Source organism: Lampetra fluviatilis, chromosome 4 (assembly GCF_964198595.1).
Source record: "Lampetra fluviatilis chromosome 4, kcLamFluv1.1, whole genome shotgun sequence".
NCBI classification, from domain to species: domain Eukaryota; kingdom Metazoa; phylum Chordata; class Hyperoartia; order Petromyzontiformes; family Petromyzontidae; genus Lampetra; species Lampetra fluviatilis.
The window spans coordinates 6735388-6749483 of record NC_136278.1 but is presented as its reverse complement, the minus strand read 5'-3'; the positions used below and the strand labels follow the sequence as shown (position 1 = coordinate 6749483).

The 14096-nt window shown below is 44.8% G+C and overlaps 1 protein-coding gene across 5 annotated transcripts in view; it reads left to right on the top strand.

Annotated features, from left to right (window-relative positions):
• Positions 1–14096, top strand: part of SH3PXD2A (SH3 and PX domains 2A) — a 126634-nt gene that overhangs the window by 81556 nt on the left and 30982 nt on the right. The gene's annotated exons all lie outside the window — the stretch shown is intronic.

Sequence of the window (14096 nt, the reverse complement as noted above, 5' to 3'; positions counted from 1 at the left end):
TTTAAATGCTGCATCATCATCATATTCATCATTCATGAATTCATTCATTTACATTCCTTTGCTGGTTGAAGGCCTCTACACGCTTTGTTTGTCGTGATATTTTTCTTTTGAAGTTTTCATTATCATCATCAAAGCAATAATATCCATTTTTCTTTTTTAACTTCGTGTGTACAAGGCTGCCTACCTCTGTGCAGGGCCCACGGAGGGGTGCAATGGTGCCAAAGGTGCCGATAGAGTTGTTTTTATTTTATTCATTTGCACAGGCAACGCTTCCGTTGGGTGTAGAGACTTCTTTATAAGAGTCTTGTTTTAACTTTTATAACTAAACTTACAAACTATTTTCATTTTACCAGGTAAGGCCCACTGAGCTGTTTTTCAAAAGCAACTTGGCCACAAATGATAGCCCAATGAAGTGGCTTATCATGTGGAGATTTATATCAGCCAAATACTCTAAATGCACATTTCAAAATTTTGAAGGAAAAAAATTAACCTGTAAAAACAAAGTTTTTCACTATAAATCCTTTATATGCGTGGCGGCTAGAGTCCTCTCGTCCTCTGGCTTGAGATGGCTGCCAACTATGGGTCAGATGAATGGCTGCCACCATTAAGCAATTGGTAATTAAATATAATTTATTTTTTCCTAAAAAGTGTAAAATTTTGGAAAAAAATTTTCACGAAAATACATTGTCACGCACAACGAGTCTGTGTGCAAAATGTCAGCTCGATTGGATCACGGGAAGTGGGTTAAAAAACGACCGACAGATTTGCACGGTCGTAAGCAAGCAAGCAAGTGAACTTAATATAAAGGATTTAAAAACGGAGGACCCGAATAAAAGTCTACGGGACCACGGGGGAGAACATGCAAACTCCAAACATACACCCCACGACCTGCTGCATACCAGGCGAGGTACATCTCGTCACAGCGGCCAGTTCGTTTAATTAGTATGTTCACTTGTAGGAGGAAACCATCGTGCCCAGAAAAATGTCATATATTTAAGAGGAGAACAAACTGATGCACATATGGTTCATAAACCTGCTTGCTGTACTGCCTTCACCGTAGTAGTTAATTGGGATTGTGGTTTGCAGAGTAGAATGTTTTAAGATGCTGTGTCCTGGAAGATTAATGGAATGTCTAATTGTAACTTAACACTGCAGGGTCGACCAGACAAGACGTCCACTTTAACAGATTGCTTTAAGAGTAAATAATTTAATATCCTCGAAGGAATACAAACATTCCTATTGGGCAGCAACGCTTGGGATATTTCAGGAATTTCTCCTTTTCTTTGGATACTGTAATAAAAAAAAAGTAAAGGTGCAGCCTTGCGATTTCTAACTCATGCCAATGCTGTTGATAGGCAGCTCTAGAGAAGGGCCCCTTCTAAAGGGTAGATGGCCTACTCTTCTACGCTGGCTAAGACATTACCCTACCGCGCGTGACCTTCCAATCATTGAACAGTGGCTGTACCCTTTATACTCCGCTGGGTGGACAGAGGTGGTGGGGTTACTTCACCAACTTACACCATTGTGTCAACCGCCACCTCGGGAAATCGAACCAGCGACCTCTGGATTTGGTGTGCTAACCCCCGGTTGCGCCGGGGCTGAATCCACCGGGTATGTGAGCACATTGTAAACATACCGGTACGCGTTTATTTTTATAAGAGCACCCACCCACTCACTATGCCCAGTACCTTTTGACAATGGTCACAGCACGCCACAAAACCCTGCGCGCACGTTCAATCACGCGCGGTGCAGCATCCACGCTCGCGCCCGAACGGGCGTCACGTTTATTGGATGCGACACAGTCCCGTTCGGAAACGTTACATCAAAGGAGGGAATGGGAAGCTTGGGAAAATGTACCAATAATAAAAAATCTGCACAGCCAAGAAATGAGACAAATTCAAACGAAGCAAGCTGGAAGCATCTCATTGGTCTCGTCATCTCTCGGAAGCTGAGTTGGGCCTGGGCCCTTGTCATGTGTGGGTTTCATGAAAACAAAACAAATAATCCTGCAAGGTTGTTACCCGCAGTGTTATTTAATACCACGAGCCAAATCATTCCTGAATGCGGCAGCTCTCGTTAGAATCTCGGATGCTAAGAAGGCTTCGGGCCTGAGCATTCCGTGGATGCACAGATAGGTTGACCCTAGGGCTCCGCAGTGCTGCACAGCAGCGGTGCAGCGAAATCTCCTCTACTCCTGTCTCCCACGTCTGTGCTCCTCGCGTTCACCCATCCGCACTGGTCAGCGTGGTGAAGTACGGTCCGATAAATCTCACGAACGTGGCGGCCCTCATCCGGCTGCGGACTCACAGAACTCACAGAAGGGCTGCGCAGGTGCATCGCTGCTTAACCGCTACAGAGGCATCCTCCCCTCCGCACCGCAGCTCATCCAGTGCTGGGGAAGAGGCACGGGAGGGTGCAATGTCGTGCTCGCGCCGCTGCTGGCCACCAAAGGCCCTCCTCCACGAGAGGGGGGAGCTCTCTAGAGGCTCTCCAACAGGAGCTCTAGGGAGCCCCCTCTCCGGGGGCATTTCGGCCGAATGTTCCGCGTTAGTCGGACGTCTTGGAAAAGCGGGGGTGGGGTAGGAGTAGGAGAGAGGGGGGGTACCCAAAATTGACCCCGCTGCACGCGATTTGCCGATCGATTAACTGCCCCGGTACCCCATTGATACGGCCGAGGTAAATGGACCGAGGGTTATTTAAGAAACTTGTCGATTGCTTCAACTGCCGCCCCGGGAGGTCGGGAACACGGTGACCTCTGCATCGTAATCCAGCGCGGTGTAAGCGGTACGCCATGGCAGCACCCTAAGACGAGGCGTTAAACCGGAGCCTCTTGTCAAAGTCGGACATTAAGTATCCCCTTGCAGCCCGTGACGAAGAACAGCGCTGTCTCGCGCGAGGACAATAACAGTGTCGGGATGTAGCAGCAAAAAAAAATCTTCAAGATCCACGGTCGTTTTTCAAAAAGTTTCACGTTTCTCCCGGCGGTGGGTCCCGACGCTGCTGCGTGCTTCGCCGTGGATGTCTTCCCGTCGTGAGTAGTGGGTGCAGAAACTTAACAAAGAGAGAGCGGACTAACGTCTTCGTGCGGGTGCGGGCAGGGCAGGCCGGGGTGCGGTGCAGCTCGGATAGGACAGTTCGTGTTTTCTTAGTCAGAAGAGAGTTTTTGTTGGGGGGGGGGGTATCTGGGGGGGGGGGGGCGGGGGAGAGAGAGAAAAAAAGCGAATAAAACATTCCGGAGGGCAGCAAAAACCCGACGAAAGAGCTGACGGAGACAAATGCTCTGGGAGTGTTTCCCCCACTAAACCCTTCACCCCTCTTATTGGACAAACTTTTGTTTATCGGACCCGGCCTGATTGTATTTATTTCTTTATGATTCTGCTTGAGCAAGTACATTTTCCCTCCCGGCCTGCTGTAAACGCTTCTATCGAAGCAAATGGACGAGTGTTTTTATAGCTTTATGATACTCTGCAGGAAACCATAAAGCTTCCAAGTGCCCTCCGCAGCCTTCACTTGGGCTGAGCGTAATCCCCATTTGCGGGTTTCTTTCTGAGGACATTTGGGTGTCTCAATTTCCAGAGCATTTAAGCCAAACAAAGACGTTGAAATCCAGCAATCGCGATGAATGCCACTTACTTCGAGTGCAAGGTCTTGTCTTCTTGGTTCTTTCGGTAAAGTCACGTAGAAGGGAAATAATAAAATAATAAAAATTAAACATAATAAAATACAATTATCACGACGTTTCAGCGACAACGCAAGCAGCCGTCCTCAGGTGAAGACCAGGTCTGTCGGGGAGACGCAAGCAGCCGTCCTCAGGTGAAGACCAGGTCTGTCGGGGAGACAGCGTCTGAATGTCTCCCCGACAGACCTGGTCTTCACCTGAGGACGGCTGCTTGCGTTGTGGCCGAAACGTCGTGAGAATTATTTTATGATGTTTTATTTTTATCATTTCATTATTTTCCTTCTACGTGACTTTACTGAAAGAACCAAGAAGATGAATCCCTGCAGTCACGAAAGCTTTAAATCGAAATTTAAGGCCTCGCTCGTCGCCACCCGTCGACTTACGGGAAATCTGGCCGCGCGAGTTCACCCGCCGCGCGTTGTTCGGCTCCATTGCCCGACGTTTCGCTCCGACGGGGAGCTCTCCCCGAGCACGTGGAGCGAAACGTCGGACACCGTTCCGAACGACACGAGGCCTCAGCCCAAAAACGTCATCGCACAGAGGGGCTCGTCGAAAAACGCTCTCCCCCTCTTTATGCTGACATTGGATTCTGCGAGTTGGCCCAGGAGATGGCTGCGTTGCCGAATGTTTTTTACCCTCTCGTTTGTGTCGTGGGGATTCGCCGGGTTCTCCACTTTCCTCCCACATGAAGCCCAAACTCTCATTCATGCCCTTTGGTGAAACATTCTTCACCGCTGGACCCCTCCTGTAAAGTTGTTTTGAAATCCAGTGGGGCCTTTCTGTGTGTATTATTGACATTTCAATATTATTGTTGTTGTTGTTGTTAAATTACCTTTCCAATGTGTACAACAGAAGAGCTTTAAAAGTAATACACGTGTTAAAATCGTTTATAAAAATAACACTGTCGTGGCATACTCCATATTCTACGCGCTTTCAGTTTTCAGCCGAGGTGTGTGTTAAACTGTGCGCTCTAATGAGTGGACAGGCGAGTTTGAGCACGTCAGCCTGATCCTCTTAAGGGTGTTAAATTAAACAATGTAATTGAAGGGCGCGAGGTAATAGCAGTGAGAGCCACACCTGCACAGGCATGCGAACCAAGCTTATATATTTGCCCTTTTTGCGCAGAGCACGCTGTCGAGGATTACATTATTTATTATTTTTAAAAACCTCGATTGAACTTTTCTCGTGTTACAGTATTCTGCGCCTCCTTGGACCGTATTCATTTGTTAAAATGAGTCCGTCGTTCCGCTCATAGTTAAGCCGTACAAGGACGAACAACAAACAAAATACCAGCACGAAAAAAATAAATCCCGTCTCCAAATTGCAAGTTTTGCTTTTTGAGATTTACGTGTGACCTGACCCTGGAGAGTGGGCAGTGACTTTTAATGGTTGGTTGTGACTACTCGCAAGAGACCCCTATGGGCGGACAGCTGAATTACGACACATTTCAAAACCGCGTTGCTGCATTGACTCATCGAAATGTCATCGCCGTCACACGGACCACAGGTGCATTTGCAAACTGCGCTTGTCCTCCGTTCTGTTTTTAAGCGGAGAACCGGACATAACACAAAGACGATGCCCCCTTTGTTGTGCAACGTAGCCTTTCCTGTGCGCGTGCCCGCGATGGCGAGACGGAGCCAAGCCTCTCACATGTTTATTGATATTTTTACTGATGTGTTTACACGATCCTATGGTGTGCACACATCCCTTGCCTCGTGCCACCACGGTCTGGCCATAGAATAAACAACCGTGACTGGAAAAAATCAACAAATGCGCATCATGGGACTTCTATTCGGATCATTACTTGCCAATTAATGCTCCCTCGTTTAGGGCGCGCGGAGAGTGCATTACGGGCGGCCCTATGAGTAATAATTAATAGGATTGCGTCATCGCATCGGCGGTACGTAAATAAAGCATGGCCTCGAATCTCGCGGGTAAGTGATACGTTTGACCATTAATGCACATTCGTGCCACGTTGGAAGAATAATGATGGCGCCTTTTATTTACCCACGCAAGCCTCGCTGAGCATCAAGGTGACTATTTTGTGTGTCCTGCTACACTGGGATATTTGGCCTTTTGCACCAAAGAGTGGATGGCAGGTGATAATAATGTGGAGTACCTGGAGAAAATTCCACACAAATGAGGGGATAACAGCCAAAGATCCGCACTGAATGTCAAGAATCCATTGCTGCACTGCCATATTCAGGTAACATTGCAGCTCAGGTCTCGAACAACTGACATCCGCATGTGGTCGACCCTGAAAGTACGAGCCTGACTCAACTCTACTTAGCTTCGGAGATCTGGTGCGATTGGGGGCATTCATGGAGATTTGAACAGGGTCTGCACTACACATTACATTCAGATCCGATTAGCACGGTTGGCTACGTACGGTGCGAAAGAAGTTAAATTTAGATTAAAGATTATACAGTCATTGGCCGTAGTTTAGTCACGCTATATACCTGAATTATTATACGTGCCCCGCTGTAGTTGTGTGGCAATTAGAATAACAAGTGAAGTGGTGCAATAAAATGTGATGGGCATATGCTTAGATGAGTAACTTAAATGTATTAGGCATAGCGGCAGGTACATGAAGAAAACTATATGAGTACTATTTCTTGAAAACGTCATGGGAAAACAAGAGACTGGGAAAATTACCGGTGCTTAAAGGCGGAGAAGACAGTGAATTTAGTACACATAGAGCATTTATAAAAATGCATTTTATAAATAAATGCTCTATGTGTCCTCCACCTGCTGTATGGACAACATCGAGACGATAGTTGAATTCGTCCAAAACGCCTCTCAATGTGTCTTCTTCCGCTGAAGTCACCGCTGTCGTGATTCTGTTCTTGAGGTCATCCAGATTAGTCGCTAATGGTGGCACAAAAACACGATCTTTTCTGCCACCGTGCTCTTCGACATTAGCGGATCAATGCCAAAACGCCGTTGAAACGCACGCTGCACCGCAATTACGGATTCCGTCTTGCTGAACTGCAGAACGACCCGATTTTTCCATAACGTGGTGTTCTTCAGGAACCCAACTACCGCATACCAGACTGTATGCACGGAAAACGAGTACACGCGCTGCATTGCATGGATAGACATTTCCTCATTGCAAGTCTTGCAATGGAGCAAATTCCTGGTGATGCCCTGAAAGCATTTGCGGGAGTGCATTTTTCCCATTTGATCTCATGGAAAATAATTCAGTCTGGGAATGTAATTCCGATGCAGAGCCGATTAATACCCCCCCCCCCCGCTACTGCAGTAGCAAGGGAAACATTTTAATAAAAATAAACGTAATACGTTTTGACTGTACAGTGTAGTATATGGAATTTCTAGACAGAGCATTCACTCTTCCCATAGTAAGTTTTGTGTTAATATTGCAGAGATGCCCCAGGGGAAATCCTAAGGAGCTTTGCACAATATAGGGCACTGGTGGATTCTTTATATCTATGTGTACGTGAAAGTGCAGTTTTGTTCTATTGTATGGAAGCTTCATGTGAGTTTAACTTATGTCTTCCTTGGAGAGGACTTCGTCCAGCAGTAGATAGATCATGGCTGATGGTGATGATAAAGTTTCATTGGAAGCATACGAGCATACTGTAAGGTTTTTGTGACCAAATCCCAGGCGTTGTAATGATACGTTGATCCAACAATTAACATTGATTCTTAAAGCTCATGATCGGTGCATTGAATCGTGGGTGTGTAAGACTCAATGTTTTTCCGCTTTGTACGTTGCATGAAAAGGGTTTGTGTGACTCTCTCCATTCGCCAGAGGTGGCTATACTCAGCTCAGTGTTGACAAAGAAAATCGATTCTAGAACCAGCCTGCAACTCTTGAATTCTAACACCCCTAAACATAACCCTGGTTGTGCCCAATCTCATATGAGCTTGGATGCCAAGGATGGTTGAGCCCGCTTAATATTAGTCTTTGGTTTTGGTGGCTACCTGGGCTTGCCAGGAGTTGTCGGCGTGGGGGTCTCCGCCTCCTATGCGCGGTGGGTTTCCTCTGGTTTCCTCCCACACAAAGCCAAATACTCAATAATTACATTGGCCAAACATCCCCATGCAGAAAGGACCCTCTTTAGAAAGAGTTTTTGAAATTCAGTCAGGCTTTTCCTGTGAAATAAATTATGTTATTTTAAACAGTTGCCATTTTGGGTGTACTGTAATTCAAACTGTCATTGTTTTTTTTCCCCTTGTTAATGGCTAAAACACACACTAATCGGAGATGGCACTGCAATAACGCTGCGCGCACAGTCCCTCGTGGACCAATTACATGAGCCGTTTATTTATTCTGTCATTTTAATGTTGCTGTTCTTTCAATCCCTTAAATGTGTTTTTTTGCGCTTTATATGTGACTACCGACCCCCAGCAGCTCGCAGCTCAACAATTAGGCTCTCAGACAGAAAGTGCAACCATTGTACAGCAGAGAGCAAACGTGACAAGAAGTGCGAATCCTCAAGGGCCAATGATCCGGACCTAACCTCGGCTCTCCACGTGAAAATCTCGTAAACCGCCTTCAAGAGCGTTCGCAGGTCATCAATGTCTTGTGGCGGGGTAAAGTGTCGGTACTCCCATCCTTCTCCACAATGTCAGGCCAGTGTGGGAGAATGCAAAATATCCTCTGGAGGGACTTTCTGGTGGAGGCCATTTCCTCAACAGTTGCATGAGCAAGCAATTGCAGGGCTGCACCTTTGCCTCTTTGTTACTTGTAAGTAGTCAAGCTCCAAGACCTCACCTTTCGCTTCTCTGTCAAACAGTTAACAATAACGAGAACCACCTTAATTTTTTTTTTAATGTATTGTCTTAGCCGGTTCACAGCAGCGCTCAGAACATATGTTTAAGGTTATTATGAACAACAGCCATGCCCTCGTTAAGTTGGCTATAAATTACACGTAATTATGCAGTCAGACTAACTAATCTTTCTGGTATGGGGGCAATACTTTATTAAGGGCACTTTAAATGTGGACTTAAAAGCTTTCGTAACTGCAGGAATTCATATTCTTTGGGTCTTTCGGTAAAGTCACGTAGATCGCTTCAAAGAAAATAACAAAAAACTACGACGTTTCGATCGCAACACAAGCGGTCGTCATCAGGACACAAGCGATCGTCATCATTCCTCCTGATGACGATCACTTGTGTTGTGATCGAAACTTCGTAGTTTTTTGTTATTTTCTTTGAACCTATCTACGTGACTTTACCGAAAGACCCAAAGAATATTTAAATGTGGAGTTTAGGAATATAGATATAATCATCACGTGCTTTTGTAAATATACTATAATTGTCAACATGTAAACATCTTCATTTTGATATCCGCTTTGCAATAATTGCCTACCTTGTGTTGTAGCATGCAATATTATTCATTATAATGCCATTTCGTCATCCAGGAAAGCAAAACTGAGTCTCAAGGCTGATTTTCAGGAGGGTCCCACATTGGGATGTTTTATCAGTTCCATTTGAGTGAGTGGTATTCATGTTGGAGGAAACTGGAGTTTCCAGAGAAAATCACCGGTGCTCGTACGAGCGGACAAGCACTCGAACGGTCTCTGTGAAACCAACTTGACCATTCTGACCATTCACTGCCCACATTTAGGCCCGATGTATTTGCGAGTGTCACCAATCCATAACACTCGATCGCGTGATCAAAACGTGGACGTGGGGCAATGATATAATTTCAGTGAGATGGATTGTAGCATCGCTGGACCGTGATGGATGGCAATGGCACACGGAGGCCTTCATCCAGCAGTAGAGAGACAATAGCTACTCATGTTGACGAACATGGTCATGCACATTTGATCCAACTTTCCGTTGACTTGACAGCAAGGGTTTGTAGATCACCGACTCTTGCAAATGATCATGGCATGAATGCCCTGATGGTGCACCTCTTGTGAAAATGCCTTTTTTTGCCAATTAGGCAAAACTCCAGATAAAAATCATTCGTAAATGCCATGGATATTGCTCTCCAGATTAACAATCATTACTAAATGTAATAAACATTTCTCTCCAGCAGCATGTTATGGGACTCCTTACAGTAACTTTGAAGAGCGACATTTCTCCTCTGCGTAAAGTTTGGAGGGAGTTCTCAATACAATATTCAACATGTTAAAGCTAATAAACTTAGAGAGACTATTTATTGACAAATGCTTTGAGAGATTCCATGTTAGTTTTCATTCCTTGCGGGTTTTATTTCATATGTGGAAAATATTGGGCCCCAAGGGTTATACGGCGTGTCAAGGCTGCTTCTGTTGTTTGCCGCGGCTTCTGCTGCTGGTTGTTCGCAGCAATATCTCAACGCGTTCTGGCAGTAGTACTACGCTTTGGTGCAAAACTGCCAACGGAGGGCCACATGAACAAAGAATTGGTTCAAAATAAACTTGACGATCACGGCGACGACTCGGTGTCACCAAATTTCCGCTCGAAACGATGCAAATCACTCTGGCTCATGTTCCGACAGCCTTCGCTGGAACTGAACCTGCTGTCTGCAGACTCCCAAGTGCGTCACTTTTACCTCCCTGCCACGGCTATTCCGTGAAATCTATGTAAGATTGCCGGCTTGGCAGCAGATCGCTGAGATGTAAGCACATGAGGTTTTGTTCCCCTTGTCTTTCCACCTGGGTCCAATTGACCAGTCTGCCACCCACCTGAGTGAAGCTTTGCCAAGATCAAAAACACTCTCACTTATTTATTTTAAAAAACGCTTTTTGATCTTTTTTGCTTTCATAGGGTCGTCGTCCCCCCCCCCGTGTCTCCTAAAATGAGTGCCACACGTGGAATGGTGTTTAAGAGCAATCTTCCAGATTTGTAAGTGTGGAAATACGTAATTCTCGGTGTACCATCGCTAAGTTGTATCGAAATAAAAATGATTGAAAACACACTCATTAATAGGATTTGCCTAATATCGGCCTCCAAAGCAGAGACAGGAAAGTGCGACTTTCCTGGATAAATAAAGGACAGTGCTGTGTGTGTGTGTGTGTGTTTCTGCACCCCCCCCCCCACCGTGCAAATGACCTTCACCAATCTGCACTGACCAGTGTGGTGCAGTATGGTCAAAAATAATATGACATGGGGAGGCCTTAATCCAGTAGTGGATTAACAAAGGGCTGTACATATTTTTATAGTATTGTTATTATTTAAATGTCAATAAGACAAACACTGCTTATAAATAATGGTTTGTATTGCTTATTATAACATTATTCATCTTTAAAAATGTTATTTCCAGAAATTCATTCTGAGTGCAAATGAACGGTGTAACATGGTACACAATACACATGATTTATACATGATCAACATTCCTGTCAACTTTAAAACCATGACATTCTTACATAGCTTCGTGTCTCGCGTGATTCTTTAAAAGGACATGCTTTTTAAATGGCAACTGGTAAACGACTGAAATATATTGCTTTACAACAGCCCATTGTGTGTTGTTGCTTACATAGGGATTTGAGACCATCAGCCCCCGAGCACCTGCTAGATTCTGTCATTAAGAGACATCTGTTAGAACTTAAAACCATCTCCCTTTAAAGGACAGGTGAAAAGTTAAAACCATACGCAATAAATCCTTGACTCACAGCAGAGCTGTTTTGCCACTGCAAATATTGTGCACATGATGGTATTGTTTAATTCCTATTGTGGTAGTGATGAGCTATAATTGCATAGCCTTCATTGTACGTGTGTGTATGTACTGCCCTTTGTCAATCCGCTAGCAGATGAGGGCCTCCGCACATCGTGCGATGCAATGCCATACAATGCATTCTTGCAGCGTTTAAACAAATACGCCTGCTACAAATGGTAAAGGAATTCTGCTCGTATTGCTGAATAATCCAATTGGAATTTTTGAAGTGAGATTTAGTAATTGTTTGGGAACGTTTGGTTTTGAAATTACAGTACGATTGGCAGGTTTGTTAGTTGGTTTCGTTGGATTTTACAACATGCGTGTGCATGAATGATGTGATGCTATCCCACATGCATTTGTCTTCAGAAATATATAATCAGCAACACAGATCGCCCAAGGGGCAGCTTACGAGTGGGGGGGGAATACGTTTGCATAATTGTAAACACGGTCGTCGGGTTTTTTCTTCTTCTTCTTCTTCAAGTTTTTGCCTCTCCAAGTTTTGGGGGGAAACCTTTTGATTCAACTTGGCCAGCTTACCTTTGGGGTAAATCCCAAATAGCCACATTTTAAACCCTAATTTGGTGCAGATTGGATCGTCTCGATGAGGGTTATAGTGCGCGCATTTGTTTGGCGTGAACGAATGGACAGAACTCACGAGTTTAACGCCCTTTGCTTTCGCTGGAAAGCGTAAAAGAATTCACAGAATAATACAGCGCAGGCCCCTTCACCCCTGAAGGCCTCATTGCCATGATAGCACGACTCTAAATAATAGTAAAAACTACAACATTGCCGTCAGGGTCACAGCTTGCGCCATAGTATTATTATTTTTACTGCCTTGTAACTCAACGGTCGAGAAACATCCCTCGCGTTTAATGGTGCGTTACAAGTCGTGTTTAAGGGCAAGCTTTGCTTAAGATTTAATATTTTGAGATCCATTAACAAAAGAAAAATCACAAGTCCAAGTGGTAAATTGTGTTGTCATATATCCTATTAAAACAGCATGTCAGGCAAAGTGTTCATTCATTATGCGCCTCCAGCATGTCCACGACTTGGGTTGAGATTCAACGGAACAATCGATTTTGTTGGTGTTTCATTTGTTCCCTTTCGTTTGTATTCTTCGTATTTTGCGGTCTTATTTTCACGGAAAAGTTCACGCTATTAGCCTCAAAGAATCGTCGGCATTTACTGTGAATATGCTGCGCTTAAATTGTAAATAATCAATGACTGCAGTAAAACAGTCGATTTGCTTTCAGTGTCCTATTCTGCATACATCAACCCTGCTTCGCTTCCGAGACCAGAATGAGAGTCCTGATATGGATGGGGAGGAATCCGATGAGCTATGAATCTCTTTAATCACAGACGTCCAGTAGGGACGGCTCAGCAAGTTGCACAAACAACAAACGATACCAAAAAAAAAAGACACAAGAGCAAGATAGAGAAAGTGTAAAGCAATTTTGCTCACTACATAATTAAAGCGATGAGACTGGCCGCATTTCTGAGTGACTCGGTCGTTGAAATATGCACAGAATTGCATCAGAAATGCATCGGCGGTGAGGCACAAATGTGCTTGTTATGGAGTATTTTAGTTGCAGGGGTTCAGGCTCTGCTGCTGCTGCTGCTGCTCCACACAAGAAGTGGCTCTTTGTGCTACGCGTGGCTCCCAGCAGTGCATTTAGCAGCGCTGTTGGGGGGGGGGGGGTGCGACGCTGGCCCCGTTGGTAGCGTACACACAGCGCCGGGATTGTGGAGAGAGTCGGTCATGTGACAACGCTTCCAGCTTCAAGGGATGCATGCAGTCTGGCGAGAGTTTTGTGGTCGCCTCGGTTGATGAGCGTTCTCAAACGCTGGCAGGGCCGTCATGCTTTCCTTTATTCCAAAAGAGTTTGGGGAGGGGCAGATGGGGGGGGGGATGTTTTCACACATACACAGCAGCATGTGTGTGTATACACAGCATGGGCTAGCATTGAATATGCCTCGTACAGGTTGATAACACGATGTAACACCATTTTTGTTCCTGGGTAGTAAGTGTTTTTTTTGTAATTGCTTATGCATCAAAAGTACAGAAAATGGATATTATTCCCCCACAAACTTTGCTTTTGTGACCAGGACAGTGATATTTTGAAATGTACCTATTTTCAATGAGAAAACGTGTGCATTTGTGTCATTCCTTCACGTAAAGTCCTGGTCACAAAGCAAAGTTTGGGGGGAATAATAGCCATTTTATATACTTTTGAGGCATAAGCAATTAGAAAATAACACTTACTACCCAGTAACATTTTTTTTCTTACGCAGTGTTATATTCCGTTACAGTTCTACGTGGGAAAGTGCATTCGTTGCTTGGTGATTCTGACTGTAAGTGCTTTTAGTGGATACCATCTCATCATTGCCGTCGTCATCAACTGTGATCCATCCACTGCTGGATCAATGCCTCGCCCAGCCAATGCCATCCTCCATGCGCCTACTAACATGCCACAATCCATCTCGCTTATACATACAAGCTGAGCTAATCACTCCACAACAGTTCAATAGTGGTGGTGAGGTCCTACTTTCATATTTATTTTCTGTTTTACTTTACACTGTTGTGTTGTTTTGAAGTGGTTTTTTGTGTTATTCGCTGCCTCGTGATTTACACCGCACCTCTGATTAGCACGGTTGGTTACGTATGGTGCGGAAGACGTTCACCAAACATACAGCATTCATATAGTTTCTTTCGACCTGATTTTTGTGTTTTGTTTGCTGGTTACATACGGTGCGCAAAGAAGTTCAACACACGCACACACGCAGCAAATTGTTTTTAAACCTTCA